At 39.3% G+C, this 8,228-nt stretch overlaps 1 long non-coding RNA gene across 1 annotated transcript; it reads right to left on the bottom strand.

Annotated features, from left to right (window-relative positions):
* Nucleotides 1-2,371: 2,371 nt before the first annotated feature.
* LOC149077598 (uncharacterized) lies at nucleotides 2,372-7,322 on the bottom strand. Its single transcript, XR_016194169.1, has 2 exons — nucleotides 7,242-7,322; nucleotides 2,372-2,487 (listed from the first exon to the last, which is right to left on the bottom strand). It is a non-coding gene; the product is annotated as an uncharacterized LOC149077598 (long non-coding RNA).
* Nucleotides 7,323-8,228: the final 906 nt, after the last annotated feature.

Here is an 8,228-nt window from a genome sequence, read left to right as displayed (position 1 = left end):
AAAACCCATAGTGAGGTATCAAAACACAACATTGGTGTCGTTCCCGTCGTTCTAGTGTTAATTCAATTGCTGTGTTGGCGTATTGCTTCAGTTTAAAATATGCCAACAGCACCAATTTACATCCAATTTTTGTAAAATAATTTTTTTTTCTATACGTTTCTATGAATATGGGGGGGGGGGCTACTAATATATTTTTCTAACAAATTATTGTGCAATTTTGTTATTTTATCTCAAAAATGCCACTTACTTTAACCTGAATATAAAAGTCATACCATATGATGAAAACGTGAATTCTGGGATTATATAATGCAAAAGTGAAGAATGAAATTGCAGAAAAAATATTAGTAGGAGTATTTAAGAAAAATTAAATGATAATTTTTAATTTATAGTTAATGATAAAAATAATCCAATTAAATCTAGTTATCCACCAATTCCAGTGATTCCAGTATTTCAAAATATTGTTAATGATTTTCAGTCATAATATGAAATTAGTATTAATAAGCACATACAGGGAGGGCAAAAAGTCCGTAAATACTGTGAAAATGAATAAAAACCGGTTTGCGGGGTTAGCATCGCTACGTCACGGGAATTTTTGTTGACAGGAAAAAATTATCTCAGAAACAGCCGATAGGTGGCGCTGATATGAGCAACTTCGGTGGAAATATGCAAATTAGACGGTTATAAGAACTTGCGCTCTTAATCCACAACCAGTTCAGCGTTGTCAACCGCGTGTGTGTGGGCCTGCAGTCCTCTGCCGTTGCTGGATTTGTGACTCGCCTGCAATGTGTTATCCCCTGTGGCGGTGCTCATGTGGAACACATGCTGCTGTAACAAACGATTTGGATGCATTCTGTTCGTTATTTCCCTATATTTTCTTTGACTTGTGTAAGCCAGCACCACCTATCGGCTGTTTTTTTGTGTTTTTCCCCGTCTTAAAAAAATTGCCGTGGCCTAGCGATGCTAACCCTGCAAACCGTTTTTTATTTCTGTTATTTTTCCGGTTTTTATTCGTTTCTAAAGTTTCTACGGACTTTTTGCCCACTCTGTACTACGACGGATATAATAAATTGTTCCTGTTTTCATAGGTACCACGATATATTTTATGTACAATAATCAATTAATCCTATACTTGGGGATTCCTATAATTCCCCTTTGCTGCATTTTGCTGACAAACTGTTGCAACGGTTGATCCTGCAGTTAGGAAAAGTTTCCGAAAAACGTGTAGAAATCACGTACGTCATCCATGTTGCAAGGGGTTGTATAGTTGATGAAATATGAAAATTAACTTTTTATACCGTCCCCGCGTGTGCAAAAACCCAATTAGAAAGTTGCTGCCCTGTCTCTCCTGAGACCAACAAAAAAAACTCTACATATCTAAGTGCAATATTTGATGAGAGATTTGAATTCGAATATACCGGAGAAAAGTTGGGGAAAAATAGCATAAACTAACGGACAACGCCTCTTTGCCTCGTTTATGCTGTTTATCCCCAACTTTTATCAGATTTGTATTCAACTATCCCAGCGAATATTGCACTTAGAAACGTAGAGTATTTTTTTTTCAACAAATTTCTGAGTTTTTGAGCACAGGACGTCCGTATAAGAAGTTCATTTTTTTATTTGAATAATTATACAACTCATTGCAACATGAATGACGTATATTCAATTTACACATTATTTGGATAAATTTTCTAATTGGAAGTATGTCTTTTGGATCAACGGTACTCCATTAAAATGCGGCAAGGGGAATTATGGACCCTGTATATCAATGATGCTGAAACTTTATGAGAAAGCGGGCCACTCAATTAAATGATCTTGAATTGTACCGCACGTTACTTGAATGACATGTGAATGTGCCGCCGTTCATGTTAATGAACTGGAAATGTGCCGCGGACCGTTTAATCGATATGGAAATATGCCTCGAGCCATTTAAGTCCTCAGGGACTGTAATGCGGGCCAATCAATCTGTATAATGGGCAGCGGGCCATTCAAATGATCTAAAAATGTGCCGGCAGTCACTGACGTGATCCATGAATATGTCTCTTAAGTGATGGGGAACTGCACTGCGGGTCATTTAAATGATCCGAAATCATGCCACGGTCCGCTCAACTGATTTGTAACTGCAAAGCGGATCACTTGATTTCTTTATGTGCCGCTCAGTTCATTTTAATTACAAAATTAGGTATGGAGTCGCGGGCCCCATCAAATGACACCGAGTGCTACATTTGGCCTACTAGCCATAAGTTAAGCTGTACATAATTTGCAGTTATTTTTTTCTTGCTTTAACTTCATAAAAAGTTACTATCTTAAATCCAACGTTACACACAAGGGGGAATGTTCTAACGTGCACACACAATAAGAAATGTTGATACTTACAGATTTCTCCAATGACTTGATGACGTCTTGCACAGTTCTCTTCACGATTTTTTTATCGGCATTTCCTTGGTCATCGACCAATTTCCTGTTCTTGGCGCGCCAATATGTTTTAGCCTTTGGAAAACAAACATAAAATGGTGGTTATTGTGTAAACGCTTATTTCTTATGATCTTTCTGCGACAACCGTTTGGACCAGTGTTTCCCAAAGTGGGCAATATCGCCCCCTGGTGGGCGACGGAATGGAACCCGGGGGGCGATAGAAGTTACGCATTTACCATAGGATCCTATGGGTTCCGTTGAGTTGCGGGGCGATGAGGGAAAAAAATTATTAAGGGGGCGATGAAACGAAATGTTTGGGAAACTATGGTTTAGACCATAGTTTACCAACCTTTTTTGTCCCCCATCGCCCCCTTCTTCAGAAATTTTTTTCTCCCATCTCTCCCCAACGCAATCTAACCCATAGGATCCTGTGTTATACCCGTAGCTTTTACCGCCCCCCTCGAGCATTCCATCACCCTCCAGGGGCGTTAACGCCCACGTCGTGAATCACTGATTTAGACAAACGTTAGATAAAACTAGAAACGTATTCATTCAATACGTACAATAAACAATTTAACAATTTTATGAAAATCTCCGAAGGTAACAAAAAGCCAATTCGTATACGATCGGATATTACATTGATATACATTTGAATGCAATTTATACTACACTGCTCAATACAATTAGGGGAGCACATGGTTTTTACAAAATTACGCAAAGATGTATACCGATAAGTCACATAAAATGAATCATCCATAATTTAAAGCCTAGCAGGAAACGGAAGAAGAAAACTTCATATGCAAATCAAAGTTCATGACGTCAAAAACCAGAAAAAGGAGATAAGGGCAGAAATCGGGATGTTGCAGAAACGTCTGTTTTACTGCCGTAACTGTGAAATTCGATTGCGCAGTATTTTTTTTTTTGGGACAAGGTGACTTGAGGATGTCTCAACAACGTGATTTACCGGAATCCATGGCATGGCGTGTTATAGGCAGACTGGAATCCGGGCAAACACAACGTAGTGTCGCGGACGCTGTTGGAGTCGCCAGAAGTGTTGTTGCAAGGCTGTGGAATCGATTCCAAGAAACAGGAAATGTTAGACGTCAACCAGGGCAAGGTCGGCCACGCTCCACTACAGCAACTGATGACCGGTATGTACGGTTAACAGCCCGTCGAAACAGAACAGAGAATGCTACGCAGCAGCAAAGACGGTTGCTCTTGGCAACAGGACGAAGGGTGTCCAGCCAAACAGTACGTAATCGGCTTCATGAGGGAGGGCTCTATGAACGTAGGCCAATGGTCTGCATTCCGTTGACCCCACGACACCGTGCGGCCCGAAGAAGATGGGCTGCTGAACATCGAGATTGGGAGCAACATGATTGGAGCCAAGTGCTGTTTACAGACGAGTCCCGATTCAGTCTGGAGTGTGACACCCGACGTGTTCTGGTATGGAGGGACAGGGGCACTCGAAATAACCCCGCATTCGTTCGTGAAAGGTCACAATACAGACGAGCTGGTTGGATGGTATGGGGTGGAATCAGCATAGGCGGACGTACGGACCTGCATATCATTCGGAATGGCACTTTGACGGCCCGAAGGTATGCAGACGAGATACTGCGACCTCGTGTCATCCCTTACGCTGGAGCCATTGGAGATTCCTTTGTTTTCCAGGATGATAATGCCCGACCGCATAGAGCTCGTCTGGTGGAGAACATGCTTGAAGCTGAAACAATACAGCGTATGGAATGGCCAGCGTGCTCTCCTGACCTGAATCCAATCGTGAAAGGGTACGACGCATTGCTGCGCGACCAAGACCGCCTGTTACTGTCCGAGACTTGCAGATTGCACTTCTTGAGGAGTGGAACAGTATTCCCCAAAGTCTGATCGATAACCTCATCGCATCCATGGCAAACAGGTGTGCAGCTGTCTTAGCTGTTCGAGGAGACCACACGCCCTATTAAAACTCATGCATCATGTCTAAACAGTACTTTTTTTTTATCGTTTACATGTAACCAAATTGTTGCCCTAAATCATCTTTTCATGTTTTTTCCATATTTTCAAAGAATTAAAGCTTAATTCCAAATTTTTTTACGTCTTTTTTCTGTATTGCGCATTGATACGCGTGTACTATCCATTGTATGCCAATACGTGGCTGTCGCGCACGGTTTTCTTCACTTTTTTGCTTGCTTCCCCTAATTGTTTTGAGCAGTGTATAATAGCTGCATATATATTTTTTAACCCTTTGTTGTTCAGTGTTCCACTGCATGGAACGTGAATCCTCTGGATCCACTGCATGGAACATCCAACTTGACCAACTTGACTAGTTTTCTGTTTCGGGGGGGGGGGGGATGGAGTCAAATTATCAGATGCTGCGGGGGAGGGTTGGTTGTTTGAAATATATATATTCGATTGGTAGGAAATGTGATCCTCTGGAATTTTGTGGGGACGTTTCAGGAATGGACGATTTTAACAGTAACTCGAGTCATTTTTACTTAGAGCTGCACGAATTGTTTCGATACCGTACATTTTATATAAGTGTGTAGATCTATTTTTTTGTTTTTATACATAGCTTATTTTTTCTTTATTGTAAATATAATTGTAGTTAGTTTGTTTTTATTAATCGTTCGGTAAATTTCGCGGAGAGGTCTGCTGAGTTTTTCCGAAGAACTGAAAGTGCTTGAGGAACTGCCTTCGGGTAGCGAATCCGAGAATACGGATAGCAGCGATACCGAGGAATACGCTCCTGAACCATTTGAACAATCCGATAGTGATGATGATGGTGGTGTGTCGGATGAAAATGACGAAGATGAAAAGTCATCCCAACCAGGCCCCTCTACGCAGCCCCAAGTTCCTACTTGGAATTCTAAACAGAGGCTGCAAAAGACAGTGCCGGATTTTACATCCATAAATGGGTCAAATGAACAATTGCGGAAATTACCCGAAAAACACCAATAGCGGTGTTTCATGAGATTTTCTCGGTTCAGTTGATGGATCATATAGTTTTCGAAACCAGTTTATATATGCCACGCAAAGAGAAAAACCTTTTTCTCCTCTCACCTTAGTGGAGTTTTTGGGCATAAATCTGCTGATGTGGGCATAAAGAGGTTGCCTAGTTATAAGGATTACTGGGCAAATGACGAAGCCCTTCGAGACCAGTTTATTTACCGTCACATGTCAGGTAGAAGATTTGCATGGATTCTCGGCAATTTGTATCTAAACAACAACGTGTTACAGCCGAAAAGGGGAGATACAAATTTCGACCGTCTTTATAAAGTACGGCCATTTCTGGATCATCTGTCGGAGAGTTTTTTAGATGCGCTGTATCCCAGTGAAAATCAGTCCGTAGATGAATCGACGATAAAATTTAAGGGGCGCCGCTCAACCAAGCAATATATGCCCAAAAAACCAATAAAACGCGTATTCAAAGTATGGATGAGATGCAACGAGAGCGGCTTCGCATCTCAGTTCGAGATTTATTCGAGTAAGAAGGAAATTGTGCAAAAAAACCTGGGCGAGAATGTGGTGAAAACCCTGACAGAATGCCTTCACAGTAAAAATCACTGGGTGTTCATGAATGATAATTTAACTACATATGAACTGTTCCACTATTTGGAAACAAAAAATATATATGCCTGCGGAACCGCCATGATTAGCCGAAGAAATTCACCGAAGACTCTACTTGCCCAGGACAATGAGTTGAAAAGAGGCGAGTTCAAACTGGGCCGTGAGTAGTGACGGCCTAATTTGCCTCAAATGGAAAGATAAGCGATGCTTGACGATCTTGTCTTCCCTTCCTGATGCCGTTGATCCAATCCAAATCGAACGGAAAGAAAAAGACGGTACAATAGTGAAGATAAATTGTGCAAAAGCAATTTCTACTTATAACACCAATATGGGATTTGTCGATAAATTTGACCAACTTAAATCTCTTTACGAAGTAGATCGTAAAAGGATAAAGTGGTGGCATCGAATACTCTTCCATTTTCTAGGTGTAGCTGTAATTAACAGCTAATTTTATGTAGTATGTAGCTGTAATTAACAGCTACATACTACATAAAATGCTAACTGGAGGCGAAATAAAAAATGCCAAACAATTCCGTCTGAATTTGCTGTATTCCCTCTGTGCCATGAAGCAGTCAGAAACAACCACCTTGGAGAGACGACTTCTTTCAAGCCCCGAAGATACCCCCAGTTTTGAAGTAAAGGTTTCCTTCGATAAACGATACGGCGACGTTGAACACATGCCGGCGAAGGGTACGCGCAGACGGTGCGCGTACTGTAGCACGAAAGCGAAGCCACGCAAAGTTTCACGTGCAAAGCCTGCAATGTTGGTTTGTGCTTCTACCAACAGGGTGTGACGTGCTTCGAAAAATTTCATGAAGCCAAAAAAATAGACTGATTGTAAATAATTTCGCACATAGGACTTCTATACTTGTATATACTATATAGATACTGTAAATATTTACCTCATTATTTCGTAAAAAATAATATAACAAAGAATTTTGGGGGTGTAGAGTAGCAGGCCTCCTCATGAGGCACCCTGGGTCATGCTAAATCTGCTACACAGGTATATTACAGTGTGTTTTCATTCATTTTCAAAAGATTCTACTTATTTACGCGCTTCACTGCGATGCTCGCTAAGACGCTCAGGTGGCGCAGTGTTCCCGCTTATGGAACACCCACAGAATCAAAACGGTAAGTACAATCTTTACAAAATTATACCTGCGTACTCCTTTAGGCTTAAGTATACAGCCTACATTTATTTTTTTGCTAAAATTCTAATTTTAAAGGGTAGTGAGTAGTAAAGGGTTAATCAAATCCATACTTACTTTTTTGAAGATGATTCTTACAATTTTGGAAATTGTTTTGTCGTCTTTAATATCGTAAGGCTTAACTTCCTCCTGAATAATGATATTAAAAAAATGTCAAACTTTTAGTTAACTGATAAATTTAAAGCAACTTAGAAGCAATTTTGCAAATTCGATCAATAGGAAAGTTCAATAGGAAATAAATTGAATTTATTTGCAATGATTTGTAATGATTCGAACCGTAAAATTATCACGTGACGTTTTTAAATGTTTCTCAGAAATCCTTTTTTTTTGGGCAATAATTTCTTGATTTCTGAAATATGTGTGAATTTTAAGATTTTTTCCACCTTTAAATCACAAACACATCATCCGGATGGATTCGGAACAGTTTTCTTTATAGAATTTATATCCGAGACAAAAACCAATGAAATACTTACTTTAACCTATTCAGAGAAAAAAAATTGACATCAGTAATATATTTGATACATATAAAAATATTAAACATAGAATGTAATGGAAATATTTTCCTGATAACGAAACGACAACTCAGTGTTATTGATATATTCTTGCAGGATTTTCCAATATTAACTTTGCTATGTAAACCATAAGCTTTTAATGAGCCTGTCAAAAAGCAGCCTTAAATAATTTATGAATTTTATTCATTGGGAATTTATTTTGTTGATTTTTAGCACAATATTTCCATATAATTTTCATATTGGTCATTCAGAGTTTTCCCGCGGAATTTCGTATTTTTACAGTAGTTCAAAAATAGCTAACAATATTTGGGCACCCAGTACTCTCAATCCGAATTAATCAGGGGAGAAACCAACATCATTACAATGAAACAGAAAATCTTAGCATTTCAGCAGATGATTATCTCAATGTTAAATCTATTACATTCGAAATATTTGAGACAAGACATTAAAATAACACTAATACTCTTATCTAGAGGGAAAAATAGTCAAATTTTTCAAAAACGAAACAAAAAATAACTGTTTTTTGAGAAAT

The sequence above is a fragment of the Pholcus phalangioides genome, unplaced genomic scaffold (genome assembly GCF_987345545.1).
Source record: "Pholcus phalangioides strain wild (caught in Gottingen) unplaced genomic scaffold, Ppha-v1.0 ptg000015l_1, whole genome shotgun sequence".
Lineage (NCBI taxonomy): Eukaryota > Metazoa > Arthropoda > Arachnida > Araneae > Pholcidae > Pholcus > Pholcus phalangioides.
The sequence above is the reverse complement of the archived record's forward strand: the minus strand, read 5'-3'. Positions and strand labels throughout refer to the sequence as shown.